Source organism: Anser cygnoides, chromosome Z, assembly GCF_040182565.1.
Source record: "Anser cygnoides isolate HZ-2024a breed goose chromosome Z, Taihu_goose_T2T_genome, whole genome shotgun sequence".
Lineage (NCBI taxonomy): Eukaryota > Metazoa > Chordata > Aves > Anseriformes > Anatidae > Anser > Anser cygnoides.
Genome location: NC_089912.1, coordinates 33,572,331 through 33,589,218, shown reverse-complemented (window position 1 = coordinate 33,589,218; position 16,888 = coordinate 33,572,331). Strand labels below are relative to the sequence as shown.

At 40.3% G+C, this 16,888-nt stretch overlaps 1 long non-coding RNA gene across 2 annotated transcripts; it reads right to left on the bottom strand.

The window, feature by feature from the left end:
* Window positions 1–8,924: 8,924 nt before the first annotated feature.
* LOC106040430 (uncharacterized) lies at window positions 8,925–13,091 on the bottom strand. Of its 2 annotated transcripts, none has more exons than XR_007159237.2 (4): window positions 12,990–13,091; window positions 10,431–10,532; window positions 9,762–9,842; window positions 8,925–9,569 (listed from the first exon to the last, which is right to left on the bottom strand). It is a non-coding gene; the product is annotated as an uncharacterized lncRNA (long non-coding RNA). The 2 variants fall into 2 exon arrangements; XR_010827829.1 differs by having other exon boundaries at window positions 9,762–9,833.
* Window positions 13,092–16,888: the final 3,797 nt, after the last annotated feature.

The following is a 16,888-nucleotide window of genomic DNA, read 5'->3' as shown; positions in this document are numbered from 1 at the left end:
AAAAAAGAAAAAAAGAAAAAAGTAAAAAAAAGAAAAAAGAAAAAAGAAAGAAGAAAAAAGAAAAAAGAAAAAAGAAAAAGAAAGAAGAAAAAAGAAAAAAAAAAGAAAAAAAGAAAAAAAGAAAAAAAGAAAGAAAAAAGAAAAAAAAGAAAAAAGAAAGGAAAGAGAAGGGAAAGAGAAAGGAAAGAGAAAGAAAAAAGAAAGAAAAAAAAAGAGAGAAAGAGAGAAAGAAAGAGAGAGAGAAAGAAAGAGAAAGAAAGAGAGAAAGAGAAAGAGAGAAAGAAAGAGAGAGAGAGAAAGAAAGAAAGAAAGAAAGAAAGAGAGAGAAAGAGAGAAAGAGAGAGAGAAAGAAAGAAAGAAAGAAAGAAAGAAAGAAAGAAAGAAAGAAAGAAAGAAAAAGAAAAAGAAAAAGAAAAAAGAAAAAGAAAAAGAAAAAGAAAAAGAAAAAGAAAAAGAAAAGAAAAAGAAAAAGAAAAAGAAAAAGAAAAAGAAAAAGAAAAAGAAAAAGAAAAAGAAAAAGAAAAAGAAAAAGAAAAAGAAAAAGAAAAAGAAAAAGAAAAAGAAAAAAGAAAAAGAGAAAGAGAAAGAGAGAAAGAAGAGGAGAGGAAAGAGAGAAAGTGAGAAAGAGAGAAGAGAAGAGAGAAGAGAGAGAGGAAGAGAGGAAGAGAGAAAGAGAGAAAGAGAGAAAGAGAGAGAAGAGAGAAAGAGAGAAAGAGAGAAAGAAAGAGAGAGAGAGAGAGAGAGAAAGAAAGAAAGAAAGAAAGAAAGAAAGAAAGAAAGAAAGAAAGAAAGAAAGAAAGAAAAGAAAGAAAGAAAAGAAAGAAAGAGAAAGAAATGAGAAGAAGTCATCAGAACCCACTGAACTGTTTAACCAATTTCTTCCTTTCTCTCTCACTCCTTTACTTTTTCCAGGACAACTAGCAGAGCTGGAGCCTCTCACTTTGACTCAATATCTTCCTTCTTCCAACTATTCTGCATTTGACTGGCAGAATATCCTGCTTATAAATCTTCCACAAAAATTGGTGCTTGCTTTTCAAACCTTCAACTCCAAAAAAGAGTCAGCCTTTCAATTTATTAGACTTCATTTATTTTCACTGCATATTCCTCTGAGTTATCCTGTACATCTTTCTTATTCTGCTTCTCTCTTTTTTGTTCATGAAAATGCTTGCTATTGTTGTAGTTAAACACATATTCATCTCTAAAACACTCTTCTCACTCCTTTTTCTCTGCTTTGTTGCATAACTCTTACAGTAGAAGTTGGGTCCAAACCATTGGCATTTACTTTGTTATTTTAGGGTGGGGAAGATGGCAAAAGACAGACACTGTCATCTCTTTTAAATTAATTGTCTGAAACTGGTCAAGCCAATAGAATACATTCACCATACGGTGAGCTACAATTAACCAGGAGCCTGACACATGTGAACTATGCAAGCACTGGGAACCCTAGAGCAAAATCTCAAGCTGTTACAGCACTATGAGCTGTGTGCCAATATCCCAACATCAGCTGTCATCTACAATACTGGTGTCTTGACTTTCACAGGGGCTATTCAGCAGTTTAAGAATCGTGGGCACCTTACCACTGCTGAGAGAAATAGAGCAATGGTTTCACAGCAGGATAAGTCCCAGAGTGTTCCTTGTGAAATTACATACTTTTAAACTGAAAAAAATATATAATTTGGAGGTGAATGTGTTTTTCTGCAATAGTTAGTGTTACTTTTATTTATCATAAAGGACTAAGGCTGAAAGAAAATGTTGCCACTCTTAAATGTTGTGTAAGGGAACTACAGCAGATTCACTTGCAGGATGGAAGCTCTGTGTAGGATACATGTCATTTCCATGGGAATTCTCACATCTTTACAGTGTCATCTTATGAAAAGGAGAGCTGCCAATGCTGAGTCAAAAACAAAGAGCTGTAAGAGAGTTTTTGTCTGCATCCACATAGATGAGAAACACTGAAACACTTCCCTTTGCATGTAAACAGAAAATCCACATCAGCGGTCTTACCAGTGTTGAGATTCTCTAAGCCTGTAAAAAGCTTTATCCTAAAAAGATATGAGTCTCCATCTGTACTTTGAATCCTATTGTCACTTCTTCTACAGATGTAAATAGTATGTCTGCAGATATATTGATAGATAAAAAATAAAACTTTTTATTCTCACTAAGACACCTATTCATGATATGTATACATCCACCAAATTGCATCTGGGTTGAGTCTACAGTTGCTTGCACTTGCACGTTAAAAACCTTTGTATTGATTTGCTTTCAACAGAACATTTAAACAATTAATCCCTACAATACTGTCAACACTCTGTCAGACAATGTCTTGAACAGACAGAACTGTCTTGAAGAAAATAGCCCACATCCCCCCATTAGTGTGGATGCAAAGTTTAAGTTTCTTCACTGAGATTTTACTAGATCTTTTCAGTACAGTTTGCACATACAGTTTAGGTAAATGCTTAATGTGGAAGCTCATGCTTGCCTGGAATTCCAGCACCAGAGCTGCGACAGTGTACAGAAACCTGGCATACCACATAATGCCAACATCTTTTCCAATATATATATTTTCTTGTCATCCAGAACTATGACTTAGTTGAAAACCCCGAGTAAGATGTTCTGAGAATCCCACTTGTAGCTAAAAATACTCTCATGACTCCTTCCAGCCACTGGAATAAAAAACTTCTCTTCAGTAACCTCGAGAGAAATGTATGAAGTGGGCACAGAACATTTTGAAGTCACAGGTCCATTAGCATTCAGGTCAGGACTGTGGTTATTAGGCAGCATTCCAGCTTGGGTAGCACTATGGAGCCTGCCTGCCTCAGGGGATATCTGCATAATGAGGTGTCCTGGCAGCGCAGGGGATGTGCACCTGCTACTTCTGGCCACGTGATGGGCATATGTAGAAGCAGCAGAGTCAGAGCCACCTATCTCCCATACTCCCCCAGAGTTGCAGGCAACATACAAAATGTGGGCAAAAGGCGGACGCTGGTTTAACCTGCACATTAGAAGGCAGGGAGAATGGAAGATGGACCTTTTTTCCTACCTCCTTTGGTATCCAGCTGCAAGGAAATGGCTAGGCACAAGTCAAGTCTTCAGGATTTAGAGATAGACAGTAAGAGACACAGGGTAGTGGGGCAAGGGATCCCTAAAAAGCTCCACAAGAGACAACCATTCCTGCATGGGGATGAAAACCATCAGCTTGGTGAATCTTGGCATCAGTCCTGATTTCATCTTCACAAGGATCCCAATGGGCCAGCTGAGTTCAGATTAGGAAGGAAGGAAGGGAATTTTCAGCTGCAACCTCAGTCAGGAAAAGCATTTGCCCCAGGAATACCTACATAAAGACCACCACAACAAATGATGTAACAAGGGAATAAAAAATTAAAGAAAAAAAAAAGGAAAGAAAAAGAAAAGGGAAGGAAAGGGGAAGGGGAAGGGGAAGGGGAAGGGGAAGGGGAAGGGGAAGGGGAAGGGGAAGGGGAAGGGGAAGGGGAAGGGGAAGGGGAAGGGGAAGGGGAAGGGGAAGGGGAAGGGGAAGGGGAAGGGGAAGGGGAAGGGGAAGGGAAGGGGAAGGGCAGGGGAAGGGCAGGGGAAGGGGCAGGGAAGGGGCAGGAAAGGGGCAGGAAAGGGGCGGGGAAGGGCAGGGGAAGGGCAGGGAAGGGGCAGGGAAGGGGCAGGGAAGGAAAAGGAAAAGGGAAGGAAAAAGGAAAGGGAAAGGAGGAGAGGGAAAGGGAAAGGAAAGGGAAAGGGAAAGGGAAAGGGAAAGGGAAAGGGAGAAGGAGAGGGAGGAGAGGGAGAGGGAGAGGGAGAGGGAGAGGGAGAGGGAGAGGGAGAGGGAGAGGGAGAGGGAGAGGGAGAGGGAGAGGGAGAGGGAGAGGGAGAGGGAGAGGGAGAGGGAGAGGGAGAGGGAGAGGGAGAGGGAGAGGGAAGGGAAGGGAAGGGAAGGGAAGGAAGGAAGGGAAGGGAAGGGAAGGGAAGGGAAGGGAAGGGAAGGGAAGGGAAGGAAGGAAGGGAAGGAAGGAAGGAAGGAAGGAAGGAAGGAAGGAAGGAAGGGAAGGAAGGGAAGGGAAGGAAGGAAGGAAGGAAGGAAGGAAGGAAGGGAAGGGAAGGGAAGGGAAGGAAGGGAAGGAAGGGAAGGGAAGGGAAGGGAAGGAAGGGAAGGAAGGAAGGAAGGAAGGAAGGGAAGGAAGGGAAGGAAGGGAAGGGAAGGAAGGGAAGGAAGGGAAGGAAGGGAAGGGAAGGGAAGGGAAGGGAAGGGAAGGGAAGGGAAGGGAAGGGAAGGGAAGGGAAGGAAGGGAAGGGAAGGGAAGGAAGGCAAGGCAAGGCAAGGCAAGGGAAGGAAGGAAGGAAGGGAAGGAAGGAAGGAAGGGAAGGAAGGAAGGGAAGGGAAGGGAAGGGAAGGGAAGGGAAGGGAAGGAAGGGAAGGGAAGGGAAGGAAGGAAGGAAGGGAAGGAAGGGAAGGAAGGGAAGGGAAGGAAGGGAAGGGAAGGAAGGAAGGGAAGGAAGGAAGGGAAGGAAGGAAGGGAAGGAAGGAAGGAAGGGAAGGAAGGGAAGGAAGGGAAGGAAGGGAAGGAAGGAAGGAAGGGAAGGAAGGAAGGAAGGAAGGAAGGAAGGAAGGAAGGAAGGGAAGGAAGGGAAGGCAGCAAGGCAAGGCAAGGCAAGGCAAGGCAAGGCAAGGCAAGGCAAGGCAAGGCAAGGCAAGGCAAGGCAAGGCAAGGCAAGGCAAGGCAAGGCAAGGCAAGGCAAGGCAAGGCAAGGCAAGGCAAGGCAAGGCAAGGCAAGGCAAGGCAAGGCAAGGCAAGGCAAGGCAAGGCAAGGCAAGGCAAGGCAAGGCAAGGCAAGGCAAGGCAAGGCAAGGCAAGGCAAGGCAAGGCAAGGCAAGGCAAGGCAAGGCAAGAAGACAGGAGACGAAGGAAGAGGAAAAGGAAAGGAAAGGAAAGGAAAGGAAAGGAAAGGAAAGGAAAAGGAGAAGGAAAGGAAAAGGAAAGAGAGAAGGAAAGGAAAGGAAAGGAAAGGAAAGGAAAGGAAAGGAAAGGAAAGGAAAGGAAAGGAAAGGAAAGGAAAGGAAAGGAAAGGAAAGGAAAGGAAAGGAAAGGAAAGGAAAGGAAAGGAAAGGAAAGGAAAGGAAAGGAAAGGAAAGGAAAGGAAAGGAAAGGAAAGGAAAGGAAAGGAAAGGAAAGGAAAGGAAAGGAAAGGAAAGGAAAGGAAAGGAAAGGAAAGGAAAGGAAAAGGAAAGGAAAGGAAAGGAAAGGAAAGGAAAGGAAAGGAAAGGAAAAGGAAAGGAAAGGAAAGGAAAGGAAAGGAAAGGAAAAGGAAAGGAAAGGAAAGGAAACATTGTACCCTGGAATTATTTATACCCTTTGATACAGAACAAGATCAGGTCAGGTTTTTATACTAGCATATCTTTTATGAGCAGCCAGCAAATGGATGTGGATATGGAAGAATATCCTTTCTCTCCTGCCACACAGCCCGGTGGGCAGATATTCATTCAGGGAAACAGCAGCAAGCTGGGTGCTCAGGAAGAGTCATGGGCTGTGCTATCCAAGGAGCTGTGCTGTGGGGAAGCATGACATTAAAGCTGCTCCCCTTTCCCCTTAAATTGTATGTTGGCAGGGCTGCCCAAAGAGGACACAGCTTTTGCAGATGTTTCAGTTCACCCTGTCTTTCCCTGTTTATGGCTACATGCATCCAAAGCTCAATTCTCTCATGTCCACAGTCTAAGAGGGAGTTATTTATGCACAGTTTACACAAATGCAACACCTCCTTTCCTCCTGCTTGCAAGGGCTAGGTGCTTTTCACTTCCCCAAAAAATTCATCAGTCAATGGACCTGTAATCTGGCTTACACTGAATGAAACCAGATCACATCAACTAATTTCCAAGTTGTTAAGATGGAAACTACTCCAGACTCTGAATGACAGCCAAAACTGCAACTTCTTGTCTGCAAGAGTTTCCAGACATCACTCAGAAACCAGACATCACACTGAACTCACTCTTCTGTTGAAGAGGGCTTGATTCCTCATAAGCAGCAAAGCAGACCCATGCATTGAGGAAGGGACACCAAATGGGAACCTTGCAGAGGAACAATATTAATTCACCATCAACCCAATCAGGTTTCCTATAGAGCTGGACTTTCTCAAATGTCCAGCTTTTAATGCAAATTTCTTCATCGGTGACATTCCAAATCCTTGATGAGAAAAGTCATACCACTCTTTTTGCTGAAGTCACCAGCCACTGACTTTAACTTTGATGGCAAGAGAAGGACCACAGAAGCCAAAAAATATATATATTATTAATCACTTTGCTCACCCCTTGGTAACTCCACCTGAAAACTAATCTGAGGATGAATAAAATAAAATAAAATAAAATAAAATAAAATAAAATAAAATAAAATAAAATAAAATAAAATAAAATAAAATAAAATAAAATAAAATAAAATAAAATAAAATAAAATAAAATAAAATAAAATAAAATAAAATAAAATAAAATAAAATAAAATAAAATAAAATAAAATAAATAAAATAAAAAATATCTTCTCTTAGTAACAGGTTAACCCTTATCTACATACTTCAAAATTTCTTGCAGCATATGAAATTAGAAGCAAGATGTCAGAATAGATAAACCAACTCTCTCTGACCCAGTCTAGAGTGGTTACTACATGCTGTTAAACCCTAGGTTGTATCCAAACACTGTCAACAGTTTCCTATGTTTAGAATTTTTTGACTTGTCTGCCATTTTCAGTTTTAAACAGGGAATGAAGTGGACATAGAGGTGGCATATTCACATTGATAATCTGGGTTCCTTAATTAACACATATTTATATCTCAGCCATATAATCACAAGCATATTTTATCTGAGGGCAACATGCCCAAGGTCATTCAGAAACTCTGACAGAAAGCAGTAAAGACAATTCAGATACTTTCTGTGACCTAAACCCCAAACCATTCATCTTCCTTCCATAGATCCTCATAAAATATTGTGTTTTCTCCAGTGCATATAAATACTTTATGTCATTTGGGGAGCTCTTCCTGATAAAACATTGTGTTTTCTCCAGTGCATATAAGTAGCTTATATCATTTGGGGAGCTCTTCATTGCCCATAGCTTTTCTGTGTGTTATTAGTCAAGCTTCAGGTTGGATTTATTTATTTATTTGGGGTGCAGTAGCACTGATTTGAAGGAAATACGTAGGTGGGGAACATAATGCTTCCAATAGAACTGCACTAGCAAGTGCACACTACAGTAGTTTAGAGATTAAAAATAGGATCATTTGGATGCGTGGATTTGAATATGATTTATGGATCACTTCCAAAGACATTATTGTTGCTTATCATTCAGATGACTGTGAAAGTGAAGACTATGTGGGAAATCATGCAAGAGATACATTGCCTATAGAATGGGGAAAAACATTAAATCTTAAAGTGGCTGATGCAGCAATTAATATTGCAACCTTCACTGCCTTCAATGCGCAGAAGAAAAGGGTAAGATTGCCTAGATGTCTGCTTCCTATAAATAATTGATCTCAAGACTTAAAGGGAGAGACAGGCTTAAACACACATTACATACTAAAGCCCCTTCTGTGTTTGCTTTGGAGGAAATGTTTAAAATAATAGTCACTGGCAAATCAGGAATTTGTATACATGTATGGGACTGCACTCTTGGGCTGCACCAGCTACATCTACAGATCTACAAACTGCAAAGTAACAGGGCAACAGCTGGGATGGATGGGAGGCAAGGAGGAATGTTCCATGTTGTCATGCTGCCGTGTAAGTAAGGACACTTCATGTTTAAAGATCTTGACTAGAGCAGTTATTACACTGGATCAAAATTTTCCACAACTGAAATTCATAGGCAGCTATTTAGACATCTACAAGACATTTTTTGTTTGGTGCTTTTTAAAATTTTGTTGGCTTGGTCTAGAGGAGACTGTAAGTGCCAAACAGAAAGAAGCATTCTTGATTCTCCTAAGTCTGTTTTAAAGAGTGGATTAACTCCACTGATTTCAGCAAAGCTCATCCTGATTTACAATGCCATAAGAGAGACAAGGATCATGTTGTCCATGCTTTATGTCCATCAGTGTGAGGACAAACAAAAACATCTATCAGACCAAGCTGCCTGAAATGAGCCCTTTGTTTTGGCATATCCTTTCTGACAGAAAGTAATGGAAGATGAAGTAAAGCACATATATTCCTCAAAGCAAATGATGTGTGGACACACTCAACTCCATACAGAGACAAAGAAATTTAAATATACATGCAAATAATTGTCAGAACAAAATCTCAGAAGAATTCAGCCAGCAACTCAATATTCCTCCCTTAGCTGTTTCATGGATACTACTTTGATGAGAAAATTATGGCCAACAGTCATTGCTACTCTTGAAAAAGCATTTCTTTCACACATGAATTCATAATGTTAAAATGAGATATTTTTTTTTGTTATTTCACACTTTTATTAAGTTATTTGAGAGTTAGTTAACAAAAGTAATTATCAATACTATTTGATGGGTAACTGGAATAAAAATTTATGCTCTTTAATGAGAGAAGAAAAATTGTACATGTTCACTGAGAAACTGTTTCTATACGTTTTAAGAAATGTCTCAATGATTGCAAAATGAATAAGTCACGGTAGTGTTTCCAGAACTGAAAAAGTGAAGAGACTGGTAACAGTAGGAAAAGAGAAAAAGAGTTTTCTCAAAAACATCAACTAGCTCTGCTTTAAAAGAAAAAAAAAATACAAAAAAAAAAAAACCAGCTGTGAAGGTGAGAAATTATTTATGGGATACATGTTCACAAGCTTTTAATTAAAGAGGCTGGAGTCCAGTACACTAAGAGTAAAACACCAGTAATCTAAGAGTGAAAAATAGTAATAAGCCTAATTCAACCTCACTTATTTGGGAGACTGGAGTATGAACAATGGGAGTGCCAAGGAGAACTGTACTATAACCAGAATTATGGCCATGTTATCGGTAATATGCCTATTGGTATTGGACAGAGGATACACATCAGGATACAAAAACACCATTTTTTTCTCTACCTTATTCATTGCCAACACTGTAGTCCTGATGTGGCCCAAATATTGTCTTCTGAAATGCTTCTTCTAGCAGGATCAGGCTCAAGAGTGTGTTAGTAATGTGGCGAACCTGGTATTTGGCAGATTCAGCAGCTTCAGATAGAAAAGGACGTTGCATCTTCCTGAGCTGAGTAAAGAGAAGCTCAGAGTTCCTACCTGCTTGCACAGAGCAGGGGAGTGAAGCGGTCCCAGTGGCTAGGTCAGTAGGAGAAGGAAAAACAAATGGTATCCTTCAGGCCTCCAGTATTTGTTAGCTGTATCCAAAGCACATCATTTCTGCTGGCTGCAATTAAAGAGGATGTTGGCTGGTCCCTGATCTGGGCACGTTTTCTTCAGTTCTTATGCCAAGCAAAACAAAAAAAATTACCAATCTCAACTGAGTGCCTAAGAATTTTATTTGAATAAATGCCGAAAAGCTTGACCAACAAGAGGCGAGTTTACAGGCGGAAAACAACTGCAGATCCAGCACAGAGGACACAAGACCATCAGGAAGATAATTCTTTTCCCCTAAAAGAAAAAAATATATATAGGAAATACAGTACGGAAAGTCCTAGTTAGTTCAATTAATTATCCACTGGCCGTTTACTTAAGGGACACAGTTACAAATATATCCTCATCACAATGACAGGAAATCTATCTGAAAAGTCTGCAAAAAGGCTATTAATGAAGAGAGTTTCTAATGCCTATAAGCTGAAATACCTTTTTGCTCCTTTCGCCAGTAGTTCCTGTGGGTCATATCTGGGGTCAGCAGTGGTGTGCAGAGTAAAGACTCTGCCAACGCTGGAGAAGAAGAAAAAAAAAAAGAAGAAGAAGAAGAAAAAAAAAGGTACTTCAGTATTGTCAATCTTTTATCCTTGAACGGTACACTAGAGGCTGACATTTAATACCCTAAGGATATAGATGTTTGAAAGCTGGTTATTGTAACAAAGGAAACCATCCAAACTCTGCAAGACCGAATGGATCAGATAAAGCTGACACTGAGATAAATCTGTTTTACATCCATTCTTGCAGAATTTTTGCTAATCTATGTAGTTATAGCTTTCCGGGAGCAAAAGGAGAGGGAGGGAAAAAAGAACCCTGCACTACAGCAAGTCAACATCTTGCCCCTATTTGTTATCTCCAGAGTATAACAGGAGGGACAGAGAACATTTTTCTCCTGGATCTTGGGTGAACTCTATTAAATAGAGAAGCTGAAGAAAAAAATTTAGAAACGGACATGGAGAGTGAGAGAGGGCGTGAGGATGAACATTCATGTTATTTCTGGTTGAACTTCCACGTTAACATAGATTCTGTTTGTTTGTTTAATATATAAATTTAGATCCTTCATAGACACAGACTCTTCTTCCAGTCAGAAACTTTAGCACCTACTCTTCATTATCCAGTATTTATACCGCCAGATTGGACTTTCATATGGAAGCCTGGAGCAATGCTGGTACAGATGGCAAGATGACTCTCATGAGATTGATGACTCTAAAGAAATATACAGTATTAAGTCAGAAGGTGCAAATGTTAACATTCCAGTGTAGAAAAGAAATATTCCTTGCATACACTTCCCAGGTTTGTTTTCTCATGCGTTACAAAGAGAAAGAAAAAGCCCTCGACACACCTCGTAGCTGGCAAACGAATGATAAATTTACTTTAGTTTCTTTTGTATGTCAACTGTTCATGCCTCAGGTACTTAACCTTTACTTTAAAAACATGGTTCAGATCCTAGCCTTGAAGGTGGGTGGGAAGGGGGGGGATGGTATTCCTGTAAATGTTTCATTTAACAAAGGCAGTACTATAAGAAGGTTCAGTGGTGAGACTCTGAATGGTATTTATTGTTTCAGATTTCAGGGCTTCCATACATCTGCTGCCTGTCAAAGGCAGATACCACATTCATAAAACAAGTGCCCTGTCTGGAAAAAAAAAAAAAGAAAAAAGAGAGAGAGAGAGAAAAAAGGACTCTCTTCTCTGTGGTTCAGCCTCCAGGATTATGCAAGATGGAAAGCTGCGGGAAGTGAAAGTTCTCCTTTGCTGTAAAGATGATCAACAACAACAACAAAATCTTTTATTATAAGATGGAATGGAAATTTGACTTTCCATTTTTATATTTTGAGGCCCTGACTCAGCAAACCACTTTAAAAACCATCCCTATTCAGAAAAAAAAAAAAAAGAAAAAAAAAAAGAAAAAAAAAAAAAAAGCTCTTAAACAAGTTCTTATACCTCTCCATACTCAGCAAAGTGCTTAAGAACTTGCTTAGTTGAAGTAGAGCACTAAAGAACCATTTATATTTACACGAACTAAGCAGCTCATTTTACCAGGCCCATTACATGATTTCTGACTTTATTAGGTCTGGAATGTATATTTCACCCATGGTGAGAAACATGCTCATTCATTTCTTATGATATCATAGTCTTCTCCATGGTAATCTGGTGCTATGTGAGGAAAAACAATAGAAGAGAAAACTTTTCATGCCGAGATGAAGATGGATAAGGAATTATGTTCAGCCGGGTGGGAGAATATATAAGAAGAACAAAAAACACAGAGCCCCTGATTCTGAGGATCTGATTTATTTAGTATCTGGCATTGGCCATAAAGTGTGGGCAATGAAAAGAGGAGCTGACCTCAATGCCTCCTGAGCAGCAATCAGAAATTCATTTCAGTGTGTGAGCATTTAATTAGCTTCACTGAGTTTACAAGACCTTCAGTCATTTTAAGATACTCCAGGCAACTACCCCACGCATAACATTACTCTGAATCTGGAATGCCAGCCACTTAGGAAGAATGTCTGGAGAGTTTTAATTGAAGGGGACTCCTTTGTTTTTATACCCGTTTGATGTACCATTACCGTTTCCTTCACCACAAATTTACACCAAGGGACGCAACTAGTCCAAACAATTGGTTTAATCAGTAAATTACAGCAAACCTTCAAGAAAGTTTAAGGTTGTTCTGTGTCTAGGAAAAGTCAAATAGCACCATTAAATTTTTAGAGCTAATCTAATCATTATACAATGCAGTCACTGCACCACATTAAGCATCTGGGGAGAGTCATCACCATCCCCTTTTTCGAGAGGACCTGAAATATATTTGCTGCATGCATCTATTGCATGTATGCAATAAATATATATGGAGTGGGATTACATAGCAGGAGGCAATTATTAATTAGATCATGGCTTCACAAGGTCTGTATATCAAGCTCCTCTCCCTGGCAAGGATGAGGAATTGCTAAATACAGTTAATTTCTGGGTTGATCTTATTTATATACTGGACACTAATCCCCTTCATGTATCTCATGTGCTTCTTTCTTCTCAGAGATACTGTCCCTCAGTGACCTCCTCCTAGCATTTCGTTAAATGCCTTCAGCCTCAGTAAATTACAGCACTTTAAAAACATTGAATTTAGCATATAAAAAGAGAGAGAGTTTCTGTACACTGCCATGGGATAAGGTGCAGCGAAAATCCCATACAAGCTGAACTGTACTTCCTAATCAAATGGGTGTAACAGATGGCTGCTAGAGCAAGCCATCACAATGGAAATATCTGCAGTTCTCATGGTAACGGAATCTGCCAGGTCTGAGGGATTTGCTGTTTTCCAGGACATCTGAGCTGCAATCTCTTTCGAGCTGTCTAGCAGTCTCAGTCTCGCTCTCTCTCACTCTCTCAGCATGATGGAGATAGAGTTGAAAGGTGGAGCCTGATTTTGCATTCCAGCTGTGATTAAAGACATGCACACACAGACACACACACGCACACACACATACACAGGATCAATAGCACTGCATATTCATTATGCTATCTAGAACCTTATTAACCGGTCAGGCAGAACAGCAAGGAAATTTTAATATGCCTTCTTCTTTACAGAGGAAAAGAAAGAACTATAATGGGAGAGAGGGGGGAGAGAGGAAGATAGCATGTATATGGGGAATTAAGATGCATGAGACGTACCTTTTAATAAAGATATGGAGCAATGTTAAAACTAGCAGTTGTTTCCATTTCATGGCAGTATGTCAAGATGACTTAACATAGCAGGACAAAACATCTGGCCTGAAAAAAAATAATATCATGATGTCAAATTTCCAAAACATAATGTAGGATCTACTGAAGAAGGAAAAGGAGAAGAAAAAATAACACAACTGTGTACCTTAATACTAAGTGAAAGCATGTGACAGACATCCTGGTACCATGTAATTAGAAAGGTGATCCTTCTCGTAAGGTGTAGGATAGCATAAAGACAATGAGCTTTAATTATAAATCTAAAGGACTGGTTTTAAACCCATAGGGCTCTGTTAAAAGGTTCTTATATTTCTGCATGCAGTTCAGAATCATCAGCAGGAAGAAAATAATCATTCATGTGACTGTTTTATTAAAGTCTTTTCCTTCAAATCCCTATCAATTTAAAGAAATGAGAAGTATACTGCCTTCTGTGCTATACTACCTGCTAGAAAGCACACAGAGGGTTGATTCACAGCTGCCTATTCTCTTGGGTATTTGAGCCTGAAGATCAGACAACATGTAAGAATTCAGCCGTGGCTCAAAATGGAAACAAAGAGGACCATTCTTAAGCAATGTGAAATGAAAAACTACAGGCTGTAGACCGTAGCCCTTAGCATGCTGATCCACCACATTGTCCTTGAGGGCACTACAGTTAAATACATATGACAGTCAAAGAGATGGGAAGAATGCTTTCCAGAATAAAATGACGGGATCTCCTTTTTTTTTTTTTTTCGTGATGTAGAATAAGCCAGGCAATGTAAGCTTCTAAAGTACCCACTCGAGAACTGGGTATTGTAAGATGGTATTGTCTACCTATCATGCAGCATTGAAGAACATTTTATGTGACCTTTTCTAAAGCCTGAACTGCTTTTACCACAACTCTATTCCACTATAGCAATGATTTCTGGACAAGAAATTTAATTCTTAAGTTGTGTTGGTTAGTTTCAAATATATAGATATATAGAGTTCACTTACAACAGTGCTGCATTGCACCTTAAGGGACCTTCAAACATGTTAACTAGTTAGAAATAACTGCTGTTGCCAAGCGAAGATGTCTGCAACAGCAGCAAAACAGTGATAATAGTTTGCATTTATATTAAGTCTTAAGCACCAAAACACTCAAAATTTGAGGGACACAGTCAGCCACCTCTGCTCACAGTACACAATGTCTCAATTCACCAGCAGTTCCTCAGAGTTCCATAGAGCTTCTCCTGTTGCAAGGTGCAGAGTTACTTAGCATGAGTAAGCAGTGCCCAAATACATCTCTACTTCCTGCCACCCTTCTGCAAACTGAACAGTGCTCTTACTCCTTCATCTGACTAGGACAGGCAGACATCTCTGGAGTGAACTTGGACTGATGTTCAGAAGAATGCCACATTCAACTTAATGAGGAGAAGGCTGGAGGTGTTTTGTTAAAATGCAACAGCCATTCACAATGGGAAAAGTGGTGCATAGTTTTACCTTTTAACAGAGAAAAAGTGGCTCAGAGTGGGATTGAGGGCATAACAGAAGAACACGAAGAGGTAGCTCTGTTCATCATCCCCTTATCTGGGGCACTCTGTGCTGGTATTTCCCCATAAAGCCAAGTGAGATTGCTAATGCCATGGGCACACATTCCATTTCTTTATTTTGCACTCAGCACTATCTAGGCAACCATTCTGCAAATGCAAACATTGACAAGATTCCTCAAAAATTCTCAACTTGGAACATATCCAGGGTTAACACTGTGATTTCTGTAGCAACCATCCCAGCTTCTGCAATGACACAAGCAATCAAGAACCTCTTTTATGCATTCTTACATGATAAAGGAATTCTTCAAGTAACTAGCTGTTCAACATTGCACCACTGCTTGTATTGATTAAGAGATTGGCCTGCCCCTTGCTGAACAGTTTGATGCAAGTTTTGACTCAAGACTAGATCCATCTGAAAGATGAAACAACTGCTGTGCAGCATGATCAATGGTGCCTGTAGCCATGGAGCTTAACAGACTGAATTCACTCATTCCTGGGGTCTATTAGCTGTTCATCAAACAGCTAATCTTAGTACACACAGAACATAAGAGTATCTGCAAAGACCTCTTCTCTCTAGACACCATTCACCCATATTCAAAACCACAGGTTTGGTAAGTCACGCCATGCCCCATGTCTGCTCATCCTGCTTTGCAGTCCAAGTCCCTAAGTGCTACCATTCTACCACACCATGCAGTCTACTCATTCCTGCCATGTTTCTACCATATGACAGCATTCTTTAGCAGAGATCAGGACAGCAAGAAAATATCCCTGACTGTCTAAAAGGCTTTAATTTCCCCAGTCAGAGCCCAAGTTTTCAATATTATCAATCTGTTACAGATTTCCCAGATATCTGAGAGGCCATAACAGGCTCTTCAGTATCCAGCCTTAACCATGTTTTCCTAAAACATTGTCCAAATTAAGTCCAGACATGCTTTTTCAGTTGAGACAATTCTAGCATGTATTTCTGATTCAGGAGAAATAGCAAGTCCAAGCAGACCTCATAGTATGGAGTAAAGCTTGAGCTGTCCTCAGTCACACTCTGTGGTGGTCCCTTGTTCATCCCCCAGGTAGACCAGAGGACTGTCTTTCCACTTCAGTGTGTTTATGAGGGAGCCTCTTAAAAGCTGAAGTTCTGAGAAGCCCTGCAGTGGGTACACAGTTTCTGTCAGTCCAAGACTGCTTGTGATCCCCAGCTGATTCCAGCCCAGAAAGAAAAATCATCAGAACTTTGAATTAGTCGAGTGGTGTGAGCTGGTATCATAAAACTCTGAAATAGACCCTCATGCTATTTCAGTGCTAATTGGGCTCTTTGCTGCCTGGTTAGCAGACACTTTTCAATCAATTGCTGCATTTGTGCTGACAACACTGGATTTCAAGAGTTCTTCTTGTCATTTCTGTGACCTCCATCTTCCATTATTCTTGCTTTCTGGACAGGAGCTAAGGGACCTTATTTCTAACACTCACAGCCATGAAGCTGGGAAGGAATCTTCCCTTACCCAACAGTCTCAGATTCCCAGCTGCTACAGGGAGTATATTATGAACCTGCCACTGCACATCAGCAGAAGATCTGACCTGTAGTACTTACATGCCAATGGATTCCTGGGATTTGGCATTTTAATGATAACAAAAAAATACCTAAACGTCCCCTTTCACCTAAAGTCGGTCCTTCCTAGCAATTTCCTGCAGAGACCCTAGACCCCGAATTCCTCAGCTCAGTGAGCCTTTCCCATCCCCTGCAGGGACTTAACACACTCCACATACCACAGCAAATCTGCTCCAGTCAATCAGCTCCTGCAGCTCCCTGCAGGCTTCCAACACCTGCTAACAGGAGGGGACAACAGAAGAGCCCTGCCCCACCCCTTCATACATAGTATTGCCTTATTCTTCAAAAATACTGCTCAGAGCATGACGGTCTATTACAGGACGCTCCTATAAATACACTGCACTTTCAGAGGGAGGAAACAAGCATGCTCTAGTAAATATTTTAGCAATGAAGTGGCATGGGGTTCTTAATGCTTGTCATTTTTCAATGTAAGAAGCGCTCCATCAGAAGGTGCTCTGTACTCGAGGGAGAGAATGTGAATTCTAACAGTAACAGGACAGCCAGCGGCCAACACCTTATCAGTACTAGCTTTCCTTGAAAACATGCTTGGTTCTTCTTCCACTCCACTGGCTAATGTTCAGGAAGCGGTTGATTTAATAAGAAGGTTCATAATGTCAAGTTACAGACACCATGAGAGGGAAAGCTGGGGAAGCATAATTGCCAATCAACAAATTATATATATATACACAAATATATATATATAATATATATATATTATCTATGATATATATATATAT